The following is a 23990-nucleotide window of genomic DNA, read 5'->3' as shown; positions in this document are numbered from 1 at the left end:
AACTTTATATAGATGTCTTATTCTGCTGTATTGATAATTTCTTTCCTGCTACTTTTTATTTCACTTGAATGTACCATCTGTAACACCTAATAATTTCTCCCCTGAGATTAATTAAGTGTTCTGACTCTGACTCTTACAGGAAGACATTTATTCTTTGTGCTTTATTAGCAATTAGCGCGTTGACCCCAGGGGAATAACGGGTTCTAGATCCTCTGATACAGTTCATTCCTTTACTTTCTTGGTAAATTCCACTGGCATTTTCAGTTGAATAACCTCTCAGTTTCTGCACATGAAATCCGACACCATGGCAACGTGGGCTTGTTGTTTAACTGTTGCTAGGTAACCCACTTCAATGATGATTCTGTGATTCTGGCCATAGAAATGTGATTGCAAAGCCAAAATTACTAGTATCTCCCAAACTTTTGGCCCTATCAACTCACTGTTTCCGCTAGTTTCTTCTTTGACCAAAACTACATAAGTGTACCAAACTGCATCAGTCAGCTCTTTACGGATTTTGTGTGATATCCAAGACACACAAACAGAGTCCACTTCCCTTTTATTATTAGCAATTATTAAGCATAATGGTGCAAACAGGCGGCAAATCAGACAAAACATGTGGAAAACAATCCAAACATAAAACAATTGTGGCCAAAAGTTATAAGAATGATACTTTTGTATTTATAAATGCATTTGTAAATTAAAAAAAAAAAAATCAAAAAAATAAATTCTAGGTGTTTCTGGGGAACACTGAAGAACAATTACATCTTCACTTCTATATATTCTAATTATTCTTTTATCTATTTGTTTACTTTTTTTGTATTTTATGCATTGTCTGTTTTATCTTGTTGTACAGTGTCCTTGGATGTCTTGAAGGGCACTTATAAATAAAATGTATTATTATTATTATTATTATGAGCATTGCACAGGGTTTCAAAGAAGTTTAACGACAAATAACTCACATTTTATCAAATAATATATTTGTGTCAAAACCTTTGGTCATGACTGTATAAGTTTCCAAACACCCACCAGCAAAAAATGAAAAAATAAAGGAAAATAAAAGGTGAAATAGAACATTCACTCATAACCTAAGAAAAATGTACACCTGTGAACTGCTGATACTATCTGAATGTTTCACTGCATTGAAAAGAGGTAAAATATTAATGAATAGAGTCAAAGCTGAAGTACTGTTTGATACAAATAAAGGAGATGACGTGTCATTTCAAGGCACTTAAGATTAATCAGTGAAAGAATGTCATTTCAAGGTTAATCATGATTAGCTGGAAACAAGAAAAAAAAATGGCTATAAAGCGTGGAAATAGATCTTTAAATTATAATAAATAGTAGTGGTTGAATATTCATGAAACAAAAAGCGACTTAACCGAAGTGTGAGATATAAAGAGATTAAAACAACTGATCTAATGAATGGAATGAATGAATAAATTAATGACATATCAGTGATAAGTAAGTCTATAAGGAAAGAGCAGTTGCAATTTTACTTAGAAGAGTAAGATCTTCAAATAACATAAATTCATCTAATCCTTTGGTATGCTGTTAAAATAATCTGCATATTTGTAACTGCTATGTGCACACGTGGTTCTGACTTTCTCCTATAGATGTGTTTTTGTCGCCTTTGTGTCTTTTCTCTTGTGAATCTGGCTTCAGCCTCTATGACATGATACAGATGATTTTGAACTTTTAACCCATAAAAACCCACTTTTATATATATCAGTTCTAAATGACATTTTCATTTATCACCATTTATATGCCACATTATCCTCTATATTTTGTATTTCATCAGTATAAATGAGGTATTTTCCTGTTTTTAATTCATTGATCATGTAAATGTTCCTAAAAGCTTAGATTAAAATTGAGGGTTATTATATCAAAAACAGAGAAAACTGAAGAAAAAGTGACTTTTTCAGTCAAATATATCATTAACTGAATATAAAACAAGTGTGTCCATCCACTGTCATTGATCCAACTCCATGGGTTTTACTGGTGAATCAATGTTGTAGAAGATGACGGTGTTTCCATGGTAACTACAGAGCCTCTGAACGTCCAAATGGGTCATATGTATTTTACACCAATTATTTACATGGATTAATGGGATTAGTGGATTAACAGGTATTAAACAGTTTAGATCAGTAGATGGTTTTGGGTCTTTATGGGTTAATAACCATAAAGACCCAGCGCTACTTTGGTGCCATTTCCCAAATTGATTTTTATCTATAATTAACCTTCCTTAAATGATTTATCACCATTGATTGAAATATTAACCTCCGTATTTAAATTTTTTTCAGTGTAAATCATGTATTTTCCTATATTTAATTCACTGATCATGTAGCTGTTCATAAAAGGTCAGATTTAAGTCGACAGTTATTATATCAGAACATAGATTTTGCTGAAAAAGTCAGTTTTTCTTCAGTTTTCTCTCATTAACTGAACATAAACCCAGTGTGTCCATCCACTGTCATTGATCCAACTCCATGGGTTTTACTGGTGAATCAATGATGTAGAAGATGACAGTGTTTCCACGGTAACTGCGGAGCCTCTGAAGTCATATCTGATGACCATGAAAAGATGACAAACTGCATTTTACACCAATTATTTACATGTATTGATAGGATTAATGGATCAACAGGTATTAAATATTTTACATCAGTGGATGGTTTTGGTCATAGATGAATGCCTGGGTCTGTATGGGTTGAATACAACAACGACATCCTAATGATAAGGCTCAACACTGGGGCGGTGTTGTGGACGGACAGGGATGACAACCGATCAAACCGATTTTTCCTTTCAAGTAAATTGCACATATTTTGCGAGGAAAACATCGCAACAAATACAATGGATAGTGACAGATCAACAGCATCATCACAAAATTAGAGCACCTGCCAAAAGCATTTTTGTCATACGTGTGGTTTATTTTTATTTTTATTTAAGTACCTACGTATTATCACAAAATTAGAGCGAACAGACCGCTATCTGAATAGACGTTTATTATTCTGAATAAGTGCAGATGTCATAGTCAGCAGCTCATCAGACCAAGGATCCAGGTCCTTAAATCTGATCAGAGTGCACTAATTAGAAAAAGGCTTTAGCATAACAGGTTGCCAGCCTTAGTGGATTAATCTGACAGCTGATGCGTGGCACTCACACGTGCAGCCAGTGGATGATGGTGTCGCTTTTGAATGATGGGAACTTTCTGAACGCTTCCTTTAATGAGGCTTTTTGGGAAAAAAAAAAACAAAAACATTTTCCGCAAATATGAGAAAAGTGACTGTATTATGTTTACTTCAAAGTTTATCTCTAAATTGCTGAAAATGTTGCAGTTTTACCTAAAAACAAGATCAGATACTGATGATCATGTGGTTTCCATGTGAGCTATGTTAACACCAACTACTGCACCAAAACAATGATAAAGTCTAATGAACTTAGAAACTAAAACTAATACATATATTGTAATCCTTTTCATTTTAAGGAATCAAGTGTATGTGAATAATCTACTTTGATGCCCAATTTGATATAATTTACCCATGCTCTACAATGGAATCCCAGGAATTAATCCCATGATTAACTGTTGCACCCTATAATTAACTTAAACCAGTTTTGACTTGGATTGCACAATTTGCCCCTGCTCACTCATGCATGAAAACCTGGGTCTGTAAATTTGGACAAATATCCACCAATCCCCTACCTACTGATGTCCATAAAAGAAAATTCCAAAATTATCACATACGGAACTGGGGGTAATTTTTCAAAATGTAGTTTTTTGGGGGGCTTTTTATACACCCTGTATAGCCTAAATGTCATCTAAAATTATTGTTTATTTGCAACATAGTATAGCAAACTATTACATGATTAAAAACAAATTAATTTTAGCCAAAAAAAAAAAAAAGTCTGAATGTCTGGGGTCGCCAGAAATGTGTGATGCAAGGTTATAATCGTTAACGAAAACGAATGAAATGACAAAAACTAAAATTGAAAAAACATTTTCGTTAACTGAAATAAATAAAAACTATAATTAAAAGAAAAAAAAAAAGATAACTAACTGAAACTGTATGGTGAGCTTACAAAACTAACTAAAATGTATAAAAATTATGGATAAAATTCTCTTCGTTTTTGTCTTTGTCAATGTCGGATTGATATCAAATTGATTTATTTGGCTCCAGCAGTTTTAGCTGCAGCACCATACGACACTACACAGTCCATCATGTCTGCTCACTGTGGTTTCCAGTGGTCTTCTGGTCCTAACTCTACCTAGAACACAGACTAAAGCTGGGACACAGCAGCACAGTCCTGTCTGGGGTTTACTGTAGTGATGAGTGGAGTCGAGTTTTTTTTTTTTTTTGCTCACTGTGTGTGTGTGAGTGACACAGACAGAGTGGAGCTGAATGACAGCATCAGTGTTGAACTAGCATCCAGGTAAAGACTGGAGAGTTTATCTCCATGAAAAGGCCTTCCAAGGCCTGAACTGCACAGTTTAGAAGAGGAGAGAAGAGGAGGATGAAAACTAATCCAATTACAGAGGAATGGAACCTGTTAGAATGATAAAAAACGTTTGATGTTACTAGCTACAGCTAGCTGAACTGAACTGAAGCAAAGCTGGCTAATAATGGAACTGGAGATGATTAAGAGATGAGATATCTGCTAAGGTGTGGTTTACTGATGAGGAACTGGGTTAGATATGTTTATAAGTGGTTCATATATGTTTCTATATGTTTCTATCTGGTTAAACTGCTGGCTGCTTTGTGCATCTCCTCTCACGCTTTGCACATCTTCGCATTGTTTTCACGTAAGTGACGTTGTGTATGGACCCCCCCCCCCCCCCCCCTCCCCAACCTGCTATATGGAATTTATACATTGTACTGTACATGTGTTTGTGTCTGTGCTCAGTCAATGAGGCACCCTAACCCCACCCCCAAATAAAGTGTCCAGGGTAACCCATACCCATGCCTCACTAATTTCTTTGAATAGGATGGTGAGGAAGATAAAATATATGAAATAACTAAAACTAAACTAAAATAAAACTAAAACTCAGCATTCAGAAAAAAATGATAACTAATAAAAACTAGCAAACCTGCTCTAAAAACTAATTAAAACTAACTGAATTGGAGAAAAAAAAAGTCAAAACTAATTAAAATTAAACTATAATTAAAAATCCAAAACTATTAGAACCTTGGTGTGATGTTAAATGGTGTCATGAGCCAAAAAACACATTGGGAACCACAGCAGTAGGGGTTGAGTGTTCAGCCGTCCTATCCAAACTGTCAACTAGTTCAACTGACGAAAAGAAAAACAAAACAGTTCCAAAAAGTCTTGAATCTTCCGAGTAGTCAACAGGAATAACACTGTGTTACCCGAAAATCCACACTTTTCTTCAGGTCATGAGGGAAGTGTGTGCTGCGCTGCCCCTTATGCCATCACACACACCAGGCTGTCATGGATCAGTGCACACTGAAACAAGAGATGGTAAAAATGCCTCTTGGGAGAAGCTTATATACGCACTAGTGTGTGTGTGCTTGAATGGATGTGATCTCCAGAGAGCAGTCAAGCACATAACCCCAAATCGTACGGAATCAAAATAATATTTTAGGGAAATAGCAGCGGAGCAGTACATCATAGTGGGTAACCTACTTGCGGATTTCTTTGCCCTAAAACTTCTAAAGTATGCTGCTGACCATCTGACCTGGTTACTGTTGTTTCAGGACTCTAATGTTTTCTTTTTTCATGCCATTTGGATTAGAGTGTAGAAATATCCCATGTATGCAAAATAATGTGCCCAGAAAACTGGAAGTTATGCCACATTTCCAAGTCAACAAAGCATTACGCAACGGCTCTGCTCAACACGACACGACTTAATTTTAATACTTCAACCAAATACATGCAAAATGCGGTCGGTATAAATAAACGTACAGATGATCGGTATGTCAAAGTGGGGAACACACGCACGGTTTATATTGTGGCTTTTTAAGACTCATGCAGATATTTTTGTCTAGAGCACAGGTGTTAAACATGCGGCTTGGGGGCCAAATCCAGCCCGCCAAAGGGTCCAATCGGGCCCATGGGATGAATTTGTGAAATGCAAAACTTACACTGAAGATATTAATAATTAATGGTGTAAAAAATCCTTTAACCCTTTCATGCATGAATTATGAGAACGTTAATCAAGATTTTTTTCCTTTATTCCTCTTTAGGCATTTAAAAAAAAACAATGTGAATATTATTGGGTTTTTTTGTTTGTTTTTTTTATGAAGCTATTTTTCATGGAGTTGCAAAAATATCCACTCAACTGAACACCATGCATTTCATTTGGAAGCAACGAAACTTGTATTTACTGATGTCCTGTGTGAAAACTATGAAATAAAAACATTTAATGCTGCTAATTTGATGTTTTCTCACATTTTAACATACACTACAAACAAAAAGTTATGGATATTTAAAATTTTTGGGTTATTTTTTTCAGTTGGGATTTTTGCACAATGCTTTTTACTATTTTTGTGTGTGAATTGAATTGAAACACATTTTTTTAATGACCAGACATAGTTTTATTTACAAATGGCAAAAATGACCAAAAAAAAAGAAATATCCTTTTTTTTTTTTTTTTTTGTAGTGTACTCTAATACTAGTCATTACTCACTTCATGGAGACAATATGCCAAAAAAAATTTAAAAATTGTTAATTACAGTTTAATAACAATGACAAGGAATTGGTTTACGCTCAAAGAAATAAGATCAGGTTTATCAAGAACAGCAAAGTTACAGTAATGTTATCAATTGCAGTGTATTATGTTGGCTGATATAAAACTAAAACGACAAAATCCATGAATATACAAGAGAACAGCAGTAGAATAGCTGTCCACTGTAGTGAGCACTGTGCATGAAAGGGTTAAATTCAGGTTCCACATACAGACCAGTAAGATCTCAGTTGGGTCAGACCAGTAAAATAGTATCATAATAACCTATAAATAATGACAGCTGCAGATTTTATCTTTGTTTTAGTGTAAAAAAGTAAAATTACATGAAAATATTTACATTAACAAACTATGCTTTTACAAAAAATGTGAATAACCTGAACAAATATGAACAACCTGAGATGTCTTAAGAAAAGTAAATGCAATTTTACCAATATTGCACCTGTTAATAAATGTTTTGTGTATTTGTAATTATAATGTAAGTTGTAATGCACATGTGTAAATGATAAACCGATAAACTGAGGCATAATATTGTTAAAAATGCACTTGTTTTTCTTAAGACATTTAAAGTTATTCATGTTTTTTTTTCAGATTTTTAAGGAAATGTTGTAGATGTAAACATTATAATGTAATTTTAATTATTTTACTGGTGCGGCCCATTTGAGATCATACTGGGGTGAATGTGACCCCTGAACTGAAATGACTTTGACAGCCCTGGTCTAGGGAATATTGTCTGGCAGTCCTGAAACCTTGCACATGACAATCCAGGCTCTTTTCATGGGTCTACCAAGCACTACTAGAACAGGAGCGTCCCTGCCTATCTTCAAGAAGCTTTTGAAGTCCCAGCTCTTCAGAGAACACTTCCTGTCCTAGCACGTTCAAACATTCCATTCTAAATGTATTATTATGTTTATTCTGTTGTTTTACTTGGTATTTTTATTTCACTGTTTTTAATTGTACAGCTGTTTTTATGTCTTCTTAATCTCTCCTTGTATTTTAGTCTATCGTTTTGCTTTTTTATTCTTCTGTACAACAATCTTTTTAATTGTACAGCTGCTTTATGTCTTTAATCTACTCTTGTATTTTATTCTTTTATTAAATTCTATTAAACATAAATAGAAAAGAAATATTCGCGGAATTACAACACATTTGCAAATGTATTTTAACTGTATTTTTCTGTGAAAAAAGAAAACAATTCTTTTAAAAAATGGAAATTTTATGGTTCTTCACAGTTACAGTTTTTTCGTGTTATTTTTCATTTGACATGTAAAATCACAGTCTATTTTTGTCATTTCATTGATATTTTCCTGTATCTTAAAAATACAGGAAAAATCAGTAAAATAAACAGTGAAAATTCTGTTAAATTACAGATTTTTACTACACTGTAGATGTAAAAACAGTCTGCACACATATCTTATCTAACTTTATTAGATCCATGTGGCCCAGTGAAGCTCACTCTAAAACTGATAAAGATGCATGAAATTTAACAGAGATTTTAGTGTCTTTCTTCTCCATTTGTGTCAGATGATGGAAAAAATACAGAAATTTACTGCAGACAAATAAAAGTTACATAAAGAAGTTTACTAGGGGTGTGCCATAGTGTTATGTCATATTGAAAAATTAATTAAAACTTGGATTATATTAAATAGACTGGTCAAATGACATTAGTGTTGTTTCGAATTACCCTGCCCCCCAAAGGGAAGGCAAGGTTTCCTGTTTTTGGTTCGTTTGTTTGATTTTTAACACTTTAGCAGCAAAACTATTGATTCAATTCACACCAAATTTGGCTTATAGATTGCAAGTGACCCAGAATAGATCTCATTACATTTTGGGAAAAGTAGGTCAAAGTTAAAATTTTTTATGATTATTTTAAATGTTTTTTTTTTCCCCATTTACTTATAATGGGTAAAATTTCAAATGTCTGGAGAAGCAAAACTATTAATTAAATTCATACAAAATTGGGTTTATGGATTGCCAGTGACCCAGAAGAGATCTTATTAAATTTTGGGAAAAGTAGGTGAAAGCTTTTTTTTTTTTTTTTTAATCTTTTTTCCCCCCCCATTTACTTATAATGGGCAGAATTTCAAATGTCTGTAGCAGCAAAACTTTTAATTAAATTCATACCAAATTGGGTTTATAGACTGCCAGTGACCCAGAATGGATGTCATTATATTTTGGGAAAAGTAGGTCAAAGGTCAAATTTTTTCATGAATTTTTAAAATCTTTTTTTTCCCATTTACTCATAATGGGCAAAATTTCAAATGTCTGTAGCAGCAAAACTATTGCTTGAATTCATATAAAATTTGGTTTCTACTTTGTCAGTGACCCAGAATAGAGCTCATTACATTTTAGGAAAAGTAGGTCAAAGTTCAAATTTTTCATGAATTTTTTTATTTATTTTTTTTCCCCCATATACTTATAACGGACAGAATTTCACGTCTGTAGCTACACAGACATATTGGTTGAATTCAAACCAAACTGACTCTATAGACTGCCAGTGACCCAGAATAGATCTCATTACATTTTGGGAACAGTAGGTCAAAGTTCACATTTTTCATGAATTTTAAAAATGTTCCCATTTACTTACAACGGGCAAAACATGTGCGAGGGGTGGGGTCTGTTGTGCCCTGCACCACCCTTTGTATAAGAATTTGAGTTAAACAGTCCAGGCCACAAATAGAACAAAGGTGTGAATGTAAAGTGCCATGTGAACCCTCCATGTTTTTGAAATCAGTGTTTGAAGCATTTTTGGACAATACTAAACTGCAGGTCGTGGTATATTGGGATCGTAATGGCAAGAAAAGATGCAGTAAAAATAGTCCAGTAAACATAGAGTAGAATGGGACCATTACAAGTGTATGTTTCCTTTAAAGAGACTGTTTTTTTCTGAAACTTCTAACAGGTTTAGTCCAATACATTTAGAGTATTTTCAGCTTTCCACTTCTTTTTGAAGGCAGGTCATCAGGAGCTCAGTTCTGTCTGTTAACCTCCGACTCTCATCATTTACGCTACAGTGGATTTTTTTCCTCCCTTTAACATGATTTAACTTGACTGCATGAACACTCCACAAATACCACAGACTTCTTAAAGGTTCATTATACGATATTCAGTGAGATTTAGCAGTGAAGTTGACCTATGTGACAGCAAGAAATAAAAAAAAAAAAAAAAAAAAAACCTCCATTGTTATAGTTCAGGTTTTGTCACTTCTGCACTTGTTAGTTGCTGTTGACTCTGGTCAGAGAAGGTGGTGATAATGCACCTTAACACTAAACACCACCTGCTATAAAACATGGTGGATGAATGGAAACATGCTCCTTTTGATACAGTCTTGGGCCAAAGTGTTGGCACCCATGGATTTTTTTCTAGAAAATACACCATTCCTTATAGAAACTAGAAGCACTCAGAGAGCGCAGACCTCCACCAAGGCGGATCAGTGCCCCCCCCCCATGTTTGTCTGTGTGCAAAATAACTCAAAAATTTATGGACGGATTTGGAGGAAAATTTCAGGAAATGTTGATACTGGCACAAGGAACAAATGATTACATTTTGGTGGGGGTGGGGGGACCTTGGCGGAGGTCTGCGCTCTACGAGTGCTTTTCTAGAAAAGAGAGCACAGACCTTCGCCTAGGCAGATCAGTGCCCCCCACCCCCACCCCCACCCCCAAACACCACCAAAATTTAATCATTTGTTCCCTGTGCCAGTATCAACATTTCCTGAAATTTTCATCCAAATCCGTCCATAACTTTTTGAGTTATCTTGCACACGGACAGACAGACAAACAAACAGACAAACCAGCGCAGACAAAAACAGAACCTCTTTGGTGGAGGTAATAATTGCAGTTACAAATGTCTTTGGGATGTATGTGTTTCATTCCTTTATGTGCATTGGAACAACACAAAAAAACTGAAGAAAAAAGCCAAATTTGACATAATTTTACACAGAACTCAAAAAACGGGCTGGACGACACACCCTTTGAAAAGACTCACTGAAATCAGTTGCTTCCTATAACCCAGGGCGGTCCAAAGTGACAGCGGAGGTAGGGACTATAGATACAGTCGGCAACAACGTCACAGCCGGGCGTGGGGAAACCCGAGGGGGAAAACATTCCTGTCCGCTACAATGTAAAAATGTGGAGTTTCAACTTGTCTTGCTAACACTAACAAGTTGTCATGACGTACTATTGCCTTCTGACAAGGACTGATATATGAAAAAATTAAATCCACTGGGGTTGGACTGTTGTCCATACATTTTAAAAGACTGGGCCAATGATCCGACTCCGTGGAATGAAGTGTCATTTCCACACATCTGCTGCTACTTAATGGGGTCACCTGGTAAAGGACTATATCACTTGTACTATAGATATGATGAATTAAACTTAACATAATTTCAGTACCTGTTATTAAATAGACAAATGAATGTTAATTCATGTTGTTGTTGGTCTAGTATGACGTGAGGTTAATTTAGCTTTGCACAGAAACAGGCAATACAAACGTCCTTCAGAGGGCTATATTAGATTTTATGCTTGGAGTACATTAGAGACAGTACTTTATATATGTATGTATGTGTATATATATAATCAGTACTTCTACTTTTACCGGACTTTTCTACACAAATATCTATACTTCTACTTAGGTTCTGAAAGTGTACTTTTGTACATGTTGCAAGGAAATCTACACAAATTACAAATGTAGCTCAAAGTTCAGTAGCGTTTAAACAGTTAATCTAATATTCCTGATCCCCCTGACATAGTCTATGATTGTTTGGAAATGGTTCACATGACATTAACCTGACCTGAAATGAACCGGACCTGTCAAACTCGTCCTTTCTTCTGATAGCTTGAAGCCATTTTCTCCTCCTCTGTGGTTCCCTTTCATTATTTGGTAAAATGTAAAACTTTAAATTATGATTTTTTTGGTTTGTTTGTTTATTTGCGGTGCAAAAGGGCACACAGCATCTGTTCGGCAGTATGGCTAATGGCACAGAGCGGTTTGTTTTCCCCCTCAGCTCTAACCGGATGTGACATTTGTGGATGTTCCTGTTGTTGCTGACTGTATCTATAAATCCAGTTTATGAAGGAACTAAACAGACATGTTTTTCTCACTCCAGGCCAAGAAAATGTTTGCCTGTGAGTATTTTTACATGCTCTTATTGTATGAATGTGTGGTAAAATATGTCTGATGTAAACCTTTGGTGTTGAATGTAGGGATGTAAATTTCCAGTTAATTTGTAAATGCTAGTTGTTAGCATGTCTATGGAATTTCCCATTCATGTTAGCCTCGAGCTAGCAATTTAATTTCTATTCATTTAATGTACACTGAACAAAAACATACACGCACCACTTTTATTTTTACTCCCATTTTCTCTAAAATGCACATGTTAGAGTGTCTTTTTATTGTGTCCAGCCTAAGGCACACCTGTGCAATATTCATGCTGTCCAATCAGCATCTTGATAAGTCATACCTGTGAGGTGGATGGATTATTTCAGCAAAAGAGAAGTGCTCACTAACACAGATTTGTGAACAATATTATCTTAGATCTTTCAGTGCAGCTCATGAAAAATGGGAGCAAAAACAAAAGTGGAGCGTTTATATTAGGGATGCACCGATTCCGATATGAGTATCGGGTATCGGCTCCGATACTCAGTGTGTGTACTCGTATTCGTACTCGTAAAAGTAATCCGATACAAATGCACCGATACCACTTATGGCCGTGTGACATTCCCAGTTCAGTGCAGCAGGTACGAGGAGGAGGAATAATGTGTGTGACGAGTGTGGAGATTGAACCAAATAAATGAGGCTGATCACAGCAAGGCTGACTGACAGTAGCGTTCAGACACAGACAGATACAGACGCAGCCTTCTGTCTGTAATCTGAGTACATTCATCTGTTTTCCAGCTGATGGAGGATGAGTACCCAGACAGAGAATACCAGCGGGAGGACGGAGCGGTGCGGACCGCCGCCAGCGGAAGTGAAAACCAAACCTGTCACTCATCTGTCTTTTCTCTTCCTGCTGAAGCTAAACTTTTAAACCTTCCAGAGAAAACACTAACATTAGTATCACAGTAGTGTTCCTCTGTCGTCTACAGGTTTGGTATTACTGACTTTTTTCTTCTCAAAAAACTTTCCTCTTCTTCGTGGTATTTGTCCAGTATGGTTAATTCAGAGCGGCGCCCCCTGGTGGATTAATTGTCAAACGCTCATTCCAACACATTAAATGTCAGTAGCAGCACTTTGTTCCAGTCAGACTAATGACAACGACAATAAAGCACATTTACAAAAGGAATTAACAACTGGAATGGGATTATTAAGGACTAGGATCAGTACTCAGTATCGGCAAGTACTCAAATGTAAGTACTCGTACTCGGTCTGGAAAAAAGTGGTATGGGTGCATCCCTAGTTTATATTTTTGTTTAGTGTATAATGCTGTGTAAATGTACTGAGGCAACGGACATAACAGACATTTTCTATGTGTATGTTTTTCAGTTTTACAGTGAGTCTTAAGTAAAGCTCTGAAGAGACGTTTGACATCGGCTTTTCTTGGAACACCTGTAATCTATCTGCCAACCTAGTCACCACACACACATGCAGGGCCAAAAGAAGAGCTTGGAAGTGTAGCTTTTTTTTTTCATTTTTGCAGCGAAAGCAGTGGAGCTTGAGAATATATTACATGCTTACACACTCATAACATAGAGGAAGATGTCGAGAGCTTAAGCGTTGGGAAAGTGAGAAGGGAGTCCTCAGCCCAATCTACTAGTTCACACTGTGACAGGACACATAACACAGTGATTACATTTTCAGAAACACAGCAAAACCTTTCACTTCAGTCATAAATATCTCCTCACAAAGCCTGTGGCCCTTAGCGTCCTGAAGGATTACTGTAAAACTGAGGGCATTTTTCAGGTGGATTCCCAGTGAACTTGAGCCCTTTTACCATCAAGTGACAGATTTAAGCTTTGAATAACTGTGTTGTCCCCGCAGATTCAGCTATTCTCAGATTTAATCGATTTCTTTGCCTTGTGGTCTACACGCTGAAATACACTGATACTGCTTATTGTTTTGTCTCCGTAATATAAGGAAATTTACTTTTTAAAAAAAATGCCATCTACAAGATACACTTCCAGTCACTGTTAAAGTCTGTATTTAAACATGATAAATCATTAACATCCCTGTGATCAATTCAAGTCTTATCGAGTTGAAACAGTAACAAACTCTCATTAAACTCAACTACAAACAAGTTAGAGTCTTCTGGAAATGCTCAGCAACTTCACTCATCCACAAAATTCAGAGGGAAAACATTTAATAGCTTATAGTTTCAGTCTGAAGAAAGTAGGCCACAAAACCTCTAATTAACAATGGGACATACTGAATTTTTTTTTTTTTTTTTTATAACTTAAACTTAGGGAAGGAATGGAGGGTGAGGATGAAATTAATAGTCATATTCATATAATAGGCTAATTCACTGTTAAGAATATCCTATTTAAGATGCATTTACTGGGTCATATAGGAGAATAAAACCTCCAGAAGACAATTATCCACAGTATGATCTGTTAAAGGACACCCATTCTTTTCTATTGGATGTAGATAACGCATAATCAGCTTGAAGTATATATTAAAAAAAAAAAAAAAAATTAAAAAATGTGCCACTCAGTGCAACATTTTTGTGTTTCTATTCCTTTTTCTCTTTCTTTTTTCAATCATGTCTCATCTAATTTAAAATCTAACATCACAAGACTCTAAAGATGCTTTATATTTAGTATTTTTTTGTAGTTCTGTATAATGTCAATATTTTTTAGTATAATTTTTATTTGATATTTAGTCTTTTTTTGCACTTAAAAGAGCTGCTGAACTGATTTTCATTGTTTCTGTAATAGTGACAATAAAGACCTATTCTATTCTATTCTGTTATTTTATTATATTCCATTATATTCTATTGTATTCTATTTTATTCTATTCTGTCATTTTATTCTATTCTATTCTATCCTATTTTATTTTATTCTGTTCTATTCTATGTTATTTTATTTTATGTTATTCTGTTCTATCCTATCCTATTCTATTTTATTCTATATTTTTTTCATTCTATTCTATGTCATTTTATTCTATTCTACCCTATCCTATTCTATTTTATTTGTTATTTTATTCTATCCTATTCTATTCTATTTTATTGTTATTTTATTTGATCCTATTCTATTCAACGCTATGCTATGTTATTTTATTCGATTCTGCTCTGTTATTTTGTTTCTATTCTATTCTTTTTTATTCTATTCTATTCCATTGTATTCTATTGTATTATATTCTGTCATTTTATTCTATTTTATCCTATTCTATTTTATTCTGTGTTATTTTATTCTATTCTATTCTGTTATTTTATTTTATTTTATTTTATTTTATTTTATTTTATTCTATTCTATTCTATAAAATACTACCCTGGGTAAGGACCATTTCAGCCCTTTTAAATATTCTACAGGAACTAGTTTCCGTCTTGTGCACAGGTGTGTTCAGGTCTTGACTTCTTCCAAAGCGTCTGAATTATTTTAACCTCTTTGGTTGAAAGGGCAGCATCGGAACCATTCCAGCCTCTGTCAAAAGTTCATTTGCATGACCCACAGGACTGACGCCTGTAGGTATGTGATCCAAAACTCCAGTTTGCATAACAGACAAAAAAAAAAAAAAAAAGGTTCCAGAGGTTGAACTGATTAAATCCTTGCCCTGACTCCCTGTTGTTGAAACTACTGAGGCTGTGCTTAGTTGACATGAGAGTTAAACAGAGCTTTGACTGAGTGAGTGTTTGAAGTGAGTTTTTTTTTTTTACTTTCATTTTCAAGGACTGATCACAGGACGAATTCACCACAATATCAATTATTCCACACAACGTCACTTTAAATGTCACAATATTTGTTTTCACATCGTATTGATGATTTGAGAATCAGATCCCCGTGTTTAGTTTTCCCCTGCACATCCCAAATATTGTCAGAGGGGTTCAGGTCTGGACTCTGTGGCGGCCAATCGATGTGTGATATAGATTTGTCATGGTAACCGTCTTTCACAATTTCAGGCTGATGACTCATTTTGGAACATGTCTGTACCATCAAGGAAGAAGAAACCCATAGATCTTTGGGGTTTTTTTTTCTAATTGACTGAATCAGGTTCTGCTTTGAGATGCTTTTAATGAATATTGTTGTATATTGTGGCTTTTAATTTATTTATGGTGTTTATGTATGCTTTTACTGTATGTTTTTAGTGTGGGTATATGGCTGAAATTTCTATTTTATTTAACTTCTGCTGCTGTTGTCTTGGCCAGGATGCTCTTGTAAAAGAAATTTTTAATCTCAACACAATGTGATATAATGAAATTGTGTAAATATACTTAATATAATTATATAATATATTTATTTGTCATTAATTGGCATGTTATCTGTACGCATTAGGCTATAAGCTTTCCATGTGTATGTTCATGCCACGTCAAATAAAACACACTGAGGGTTCGGGGTTATGGTTATGTGAACCGGCAATCTTGGTGTAAATTTATAGGCGACCAAATGGCATTGAATAACATGCGAAAGGACGGCAATGCGGACATCTAGCTAGAACGCCAAAAGTCATAGAAACTGGCGCAACATGTAATATGATTTCATGAGATCAGTCTTCCTCACACTGCAAAAATCCAAATTTTACCAAGTGTATTTTTCTCATATCTAGTCCAAATATCTCATCGCACTTAAAATAAGACATAATCACTTAAGGGTAACTTTACAGTGAGATATAAGAACTTATTTTTAGACAATAGATCTGGAAAATCTTATTTCAAGAAATCTTAAGATAATTTACATTTGTTCCATTGGCAGATTTTTTTTTTTTTTTTTTTTTTTTTGCTTGAATGAAGCAAAAAAAAAAAAAAAATATTGAATTAATTTAAAAAAAAAAATCTTGAATGAAGCAAAGAAATCTTGAATTAAGCAAAAATCATGAATGAAGCAAAAAAAAAAAATCTTGAACAAAGAAAAAATATAGAATTAAGCAAAAAAAATCTTGAATGAAGCAAAATCTTCAAATGGAACAAGTGAAAATTATATTGGTAAGATTTCTTGAAATAAGATTTTCCAGATCAGTTGTCTAAAAATAACTTCATATATCTCACTGAAAAGTAACTTTTTTTTTCCCTCATTCAAGATTTTTTTTTTTTTTTTTTTTGCTTAATTCAAGATTTTTTTTTCTTCATTCAATTTTTTTTTCTTAATTCAAGGTTGTTGGGGGTTTTTTTTGCTTAATACTAGATTTTTTTTTTTTTGCTTCATTCAAGATTTTTTTTTTTTTTTTTAATTCAAGCTAAAAAAAAAAAATCTGCCAATGAAACAAGTGAAAATGATCTTGCTAAGATTCCTTGAAATAAGATTTTCCAGATTTATTGTCTAAAAATAAATTCTTTATATCTCACTGAAAAGCTACTCTTTTTGGTGATTATGTCTTATTTTAACTGTGATGAGATATTTGGACTAGCAATGAGAAAAATACACTTGGTAAAATTTTGATTTTTGCAATGCAATGACTTTTTTTTTCTTTCCCCTGGTTAAATAAAGGTTAGTAAATAAATCAATGGAAAAACCTGGTTATTCATATTCACCTAGTCAGCTGACCTCATTTTTTGGACACATAACGCTGCTGAACCTGGACCTGAACAACCGAATCAACCCCAGATCATAACACTGTCCCCACAGGCTTGTACTGTAGGCACTAGGCATGATGGGTAATCACTTCATATGTCTGTCGTCTCACCTTAATATACCCGTCACTCTGGAACAGCTTCAATGTGGACTCATCAGACCACATGACCTTTTCCACTGAAACACAGTCCAATATTTATGCTCTTTACAAACAAGTAGGGATGTAACGATAACCGGTATAACGATAAACCGCGATAAAATTGCCAACAGTTAGTATTACCATTTAAATTCTAATTATCATGATAACCATGTTTGATTACCGCACTTTTCCAGAGAAAATGCCTACATAAATCTGCTTTTATGTCAAATATTTGAGTATAATTTTAATTGATTGCAATTTTAATTTTCTATACCTAATATTTGGAACCAATATTCACTTTTAAAGTCTTTGAAAAGATTCATTAAGCATCTGTGTGTTATTTATGTGATAAATTATATACATTTTTCAAATCAAATTGTATACATTTTTTTTTGTGTTTTCTGACCTTTTATGTTGATGTAGTAGGTTAAAGTGAAAACAATAACAGGCAGTTGATATAAATGAAGTTGCGCTGAAAAAAAAGATCCCAAACATGGGTATAGTAAACATTTGTTTATATAGTATATAACGGTAAAATTAAAAGTACTGAAAAACAGCCAAAATAGGCTCAGACCACTAAGGGTTAATATTTGAATGTTTCTGCAACAGAAAGTGCATTGTGCCGATTATTTGATTTGTTTTTTTGTTGTTGTTGTTGTTGTTGTTGTTGTTTTTTCAAAATACAACTTGGTGAAATTCTTTCAGTGTGTGTATTAGTACTTTTTGAACATTTTGAGCACAATTTCAACAATACCGTGATAATAATGATAACCATGATAATTTTGGTCACAATAACCGTGATATGAAATTTTAATATGGTTACATCCCTACAAACGAGAAATTAGAAGCTTCTCAATGTATCACAGTTAAATAATTTGCTCAAACATATTAATCACTGCAGTAATTATCCAATGGAAGGGTCTGAACTATTTACTTTATAAAACCCAGCTACGAAAACTGCCCAGCTTACATTCCATAGAGAAAATAGACGAGCAGTGTTTTGTGACTGAATTACAAACTCACACAAAAGGTATTTTAAGCAACACTTCTGTCAGTTGATGCTGATGAAGACACTATGCAGCAACCTGAATGAATTTGAGGAATGCCACTCAGAATATGATGCCTTTACGATGTAAAATCTTGCCAAATGGACAGGTGTCTCCTGTAATATTCCATGCACCACTTACCTCTAACTAGCTAATTAATGACCCTGTCAATCATACATCAGAGGCAATGCCCAGGGAAGAACAGAGCAATGATCCATGTTCTAAAACTTTCTCCGTCTACTACGTGGAAATACTGAAGAAACAGGAAAGTCACTGGAGTTTGCATTTACACAGAGGCGGATCAAGAAAAAAATGGAAGGGGGGGGGGGGGGGGGGGGGGGGGCGCAGGAGAATGGTGGGGTCGAAGGGTCGGGGTTCAAGGGGGTGAAGCGAAGAAAAATTAACATTCTAAATGCTTCAAATCACATAAACTGTATTTTTCTATTATTATTATTATTATTATTATTATTATATACTAATAAAAGAATGCAATTTAACCTCACTAATGAAACCACTTTTGGAACCAAAGCAAAGAGTTGGCTTTAATAAGGTTGTCCTCAGTTATGGCATTGAATTCCACTGCATTCCAAATACTGTAATTTCTGGTCTATAAGCTGCTGCTTTTTTTCCCACACACTGTGAACCCACGGCTCTAAAATGATGCTGCTAATTTATGTTTTCTCAGCTTACGATCGATCTGGCTGACGAAGAAGGAAAAAGAGCTGCTGCACGTAAGCTTGGCATCAATGACATGATGGTGAGACGTTGGAGATGGGGTGAGTGTGGTTTATAGTCCAGAAAGTACGGTCATTTAAGATTAGAAACAACAGGACACTATAGAGTAGTGTTTTTCAACCTTGGGGTCAGGGCCTCACAAGGGGTCGCCTGAAATATCAGGTAATTAACAAAAAAAAAAACGTACTAATAAAAATCTATGGTGAGTTGACGGACAATCCCAATCCATAACAGACATGACAGACTGTGAAGCTGAAACTGCAGCACTGTGGTTCTGCTTCTGTGTCAAATGTTCATTGTGGTCAGTTTCAGATGCTGCAGCTCTTTCATAATTCATAGTTTCAGTTCTTGTTTGTTCAGTATTAATTGTCCTCCTTGTAAATCACAGCTGGACTGACTGGACAGATCCTGACCAAGGAAAATCACATTCTCCCTTTGTGCAGTAATCTACACCTGGATTTACTGCTTCTGTCCACAATAATAGACATTATATAAACTAAATGTCGTCTAAAATTAACCTTTATTTGCAACATACTATAGCAAACTATTACATGATCAAAAATAAAATTAATTTTAGCAAAAAAAAAAAAAAAGTCTCTGTTTTGAATGTCTGGGGTCACCAGAAATTTGCGATGTCAAAATGGGGTCACGAGCCAAAACTGCTTGAGAACCACTGTAGTTCAGGTATGGGCCTGTGTTTGACAACTGTGTGTGATTCACTCAGTCACTGGTTGTGTTCCTCAGCATCTCCAGCAGATTTAATATTCAGTCCATGCACTTCTATAGTTCCACTGTATAATAATACATTCCATACCTTCTGTGACTACCCTGTTTGTTTTTCTGGACGTGCAAACCCAAATTCTGCTTGAATAAGCAGTTGTCTCTTCATGATTAGACTTCAGTCCAGTTTAGACTGAACCCCCTTTTCATTAATGGCACATGCCCAGTAGACCACCCCCCAGTACAAGAGACAGGACAGTCTTGGAGCGCAGAAATTTTCAGCTTGAGGTATGTGTGCTCAAAGTATGTAAAAATTATTTTTCTTTTTTTTTTTAAATTTATTGTTATCACTGATCCTTGAACCTGTTTTTTACTATGGTATGGTGTATGCTGCTTGAGCCCTTGGCCAGGTCACCCTTCTAACAGAGATCTCAGTCTCAGTGGGATTTTATGTGGTTCAATCAGTGGTTCTCAACCTTTTTGGAGCAAACGCCCCTTTACTTTATCATGACCCTCCTGTGCCCCACCCCCCACCCCCCGAGGAAAAAAAAAAAATTGCACCCTGGGGTGGGATGGAGGTGTTATAACACAGTGTAACTAATTGTTGGGGGGGGGGGTTATAGCAGTCTGTAACGTGGGCCTGACTGAGCTTATTTACATTACATAGATGGTGCCACTGTTGCAATCATGCTCAGATTTCAGGACACCTGTTGTGTGTTAGTGTGTGTGTGTGTGTGTGTGTGTGTGTGTGTGTGTATGGGGGGGCGCAACTGCAACGGACATTGCTACGTACCTCATTGTGGAGGACGTGGGGGGGGGGGGCTTAATATGCAGCTTAATATTGATACTTATAATTGATACTTATACAAACGAATGCCCCCCTTTTCAGTCTCAGCGCCCCCTTCTCAGCTTTCTCCTTCCAAACGCGCATCCCCCCTGACGGTGTCCCAACACCCCCCTTGAGAACCACTGGGTTAACTAAAGGTTACATAAATAAAATTAAAAAGTAATGCTAAGGTCTACGATGTGGGACACCAAGGTTAGAATCCTGGCAACTGCATGTTATGTTATTTTCAACATTTTACATGTTCATGGAGTGGGGGTGCTTTAATGCTGTGTAATGAATTGTCGGGGGGAGGTGGGGGGTTGTGGTAACATGAATCTGATCGAGTTTATTTATGTTGCATAGGTAGCACCACCCTTGCGTTCAATCTCACGGTGATTTGCCATTAACATAACATGCGGCTTGATATTGATACTTATAATTGATATTTATACAGACTAGCGCCTCCTTTTCGGTCTCAGTGCTCCTTCTACACTTTCTCCTTCAAAACACCCCCCCCCCCCCAACGGTGTCCCAATGCCCCCCTTGAGTAACACTGGTTTAACTAAAGGTTACATAAATAAAATAAAAAAGTTACACAAAGGTCTACGATGTGGGACACCAAGGTTAGAATCCCAGCAAGATCATGTTATGTTATTTTCTACATTTCACATGTTCAGGGGTGGTGGGGGGGTGTTATAATGCTGTGTAACAAATTGTTGCGGGGGGGGGCACGGCAATTTGCGATTAACATAAAATGCAGCTTGATATTGATACTTATAATTGATCCTTATACAGACTAACGCCCCCTTTTTGGTCTCAGTGCCCCCTTCTCAGCTTTCTCATTCCAAACGCCTGCCCCCATGGTGTCCCAGCGCCCCCCTTGAGAAACTCTGGGTTAAATAAAGGTTACATAAATCAAATAAAATAGTAACGCGAAGGTCTACGATGTGGGATACTAAGGTTAGAATCCTGACAAGAACATTTTATGTTATTTTCGACATTTTACATGTTCAGGGGGAAGGGGGGGGGGGGGGGGGGGGGGGCTCCAGTAGATAAATCTGCCATTGTCTGGATCATATGACTTGACTTTATAAAGTTAGTTGTTAAATGTTTTAATCCTTAAACATGTAACAGATTTTTTTTGTAACGTACATGGCACATATATTATATAACACACATTAAGGATTAGGATGCACTTTTATGTCTGTGAGGGATGAATGAATCTGATCCTCCACATCTCTATCATTCATCCCTTCTTACTCATATACAGACAGCCACACAATCCCTCCATACCGCTAAATCATCTTCGTATGTACACTATTTTAAGTGTTACATGCATTATCACTCCAACATTATGGACTTTACACCATGCAATCATCTGCCAACCAACAGCTGCTCCTGGGTTATTCCTTGCAAATCTAAATCTGCAGAAAAAAATTTAAAAAAAAATAAATAAATAAACTTACCCAGTGTTTCAAACCTGCTTTTAGCCTCATATAACTCAAAACTACAACCTAGAGGTAGGTAGGCTGCAAATTTACTAACACAATAAACCTGTTGACAGTATTATGCGTTGGAACTCTGGGGATAACACCGAATAATAAATGACACTTCTTTTTTTTTTTTTTTCTTTCCTGTTCATTCAGGTTGATTGTGTTAGGATTTATGTTTTGGATAAGGTTTTGTTATATCTTAGCCAATAAGGAGCAACTAATTCTTTTTCAATTGTGCAACTGTCATTTTCAATCATCATAAAGCCGCAGTATAGGCTGAGTGGAAAATTTAAAATAAATCACCTGAAAAGTGTAAGTAACAGCTTATTTATTTTGGAACTGGTTAAATTTGTAGCCCTTTTCATTTGTATACACAAGTCAATTTATTTTGTGAATTACCCCTCTCAACAAAGTCGGTCTTTCATTTTAAATGTTGTCATAGTCTGTTTGGCTGTTCATTTGTTTATAAGCCTATATATGAGCGAATTCATTGTGGTGGCAATTTATTTGATCGCTCCATGTTTTTGTAGCTTTTGTCATTTCAGTGAAAAGGCAAAAAAAAAAAAAAATGGATTGTGATTTCGATCCTTGTCTTTGTTCCAAATGCAAACGCCTCAGTGTGAATAATGCAGAGTACACTAGGTTTTATAAGACCCACAAATCAAAAACCAAGTCAACAAAGTCACCAGACGTCTCAAGACACATCCCCAGTTGCCTATAAATACCAGGATTTTTTTTTTTTTTTTTTTTGAGCTTTCCCTTCAACAAAGCTGAGTGTGAATCTCCCCTGTTCCTCCCTTCAACCAATTGAGATTTAGAACTTTGTGAAACACAGTAATCAGCAGTATTCATCATGTTTGTCCCACCAGTCTGACTCACCGGATGTGGACCGCTGTGAGAAGCTGCCCACCGGCTAAAAGCTGTGTTTCAGTTCAGTCTGCTTTAATATTTTTTGTCATCTTGTGTTCCCATTTCCTCAGACCCTGCTTTATAAGCAGAACACAGATCAACAGTCATACAGACATATGACAGAAATGATGACAGAAGAAAAATAAAAACAATAAAGTGCTTCTCGGCATTTTGTAAGAAATGCATAGAAGTGTGTTGAAATAATGCTAATCCATTTGTGCACAGACTACTGATGTTATTTGACAGTGGAAGCTCTATTTTCAGAAATATTGGATTTGGAATAGCACGTGTATGTGAAAACTTCTGCTGGTGGACGGACGTGACAGTGGACGGACACAAGGTTCTAATAGTTTTGGATTTTTCATTCGAGTTTAGTTTTATTTAGTTTTGACTTTTTTTTTTTCTCTAATTCAGTTAGTTTGAATTAGTTTTTAGAGCAGGTTTGCTCGTTTTAGTTAGTTTTTGTTATTATCTAAATGCTTAGTTTTAGTTTAGTTTTAGTTTAGTGGTCTCTTTTCTCTTCTTCTCTGTCGTCGTATTCAAATCAGTCCCAGACAGGACTCTGCTGCTTTAGTCTCCATGTTTCCAGGTAGAGTGGGGACCAGAAGACGACTGGAAACCACAAATGAACACAAGTGAACACAAGTGACGGAGCGTCAAGTGTCGTACGTTGCCACTAGATAAAATTCCTAGAGTGAAATAATTCGCTTTCGTATAAATCCGACATTGACAAAGTCAAAAACGAAGAGAATTTTATCCCTAATTTTTAT

General features: G+C 35.5%; 1 protein-coding gene across 1 annotated transcript in view; it reads right to left on the bottom strand.

Moving 5' to 3' along the window:
- The window catches only part of LOC115437735 (cadherin-12-like), a 291164-nt gene that overhangs the window by 205374 nt on the left and 61800 nt on the right, over positions 1-23990 (bottom strand). The gene's annotated exons all lie outside the window — the stretch shown is intronic.

The sequence above is a fragment of the Sphaeramia orbicularis genome, chromosome 17 (assembly GCF_902148855.1).
Source record: "Sphaeramia orbicularis chromosome 17, fSphaOr1.1, whole genome shotgun sequence".
In the NCBI taxonomy this organism is placed as follows: Eukaryota; Metazoa; Chordata; class Actinopteri; order Kurtiformes; family Apogonidae; genus Sphaeramia; species Sphaeramia orbicularis.
The sequence above is the reverse complement of the archived record's forward strand: the minus strand, read 5'-3'. Positions and strand labels throughout refer to the sequence as shown.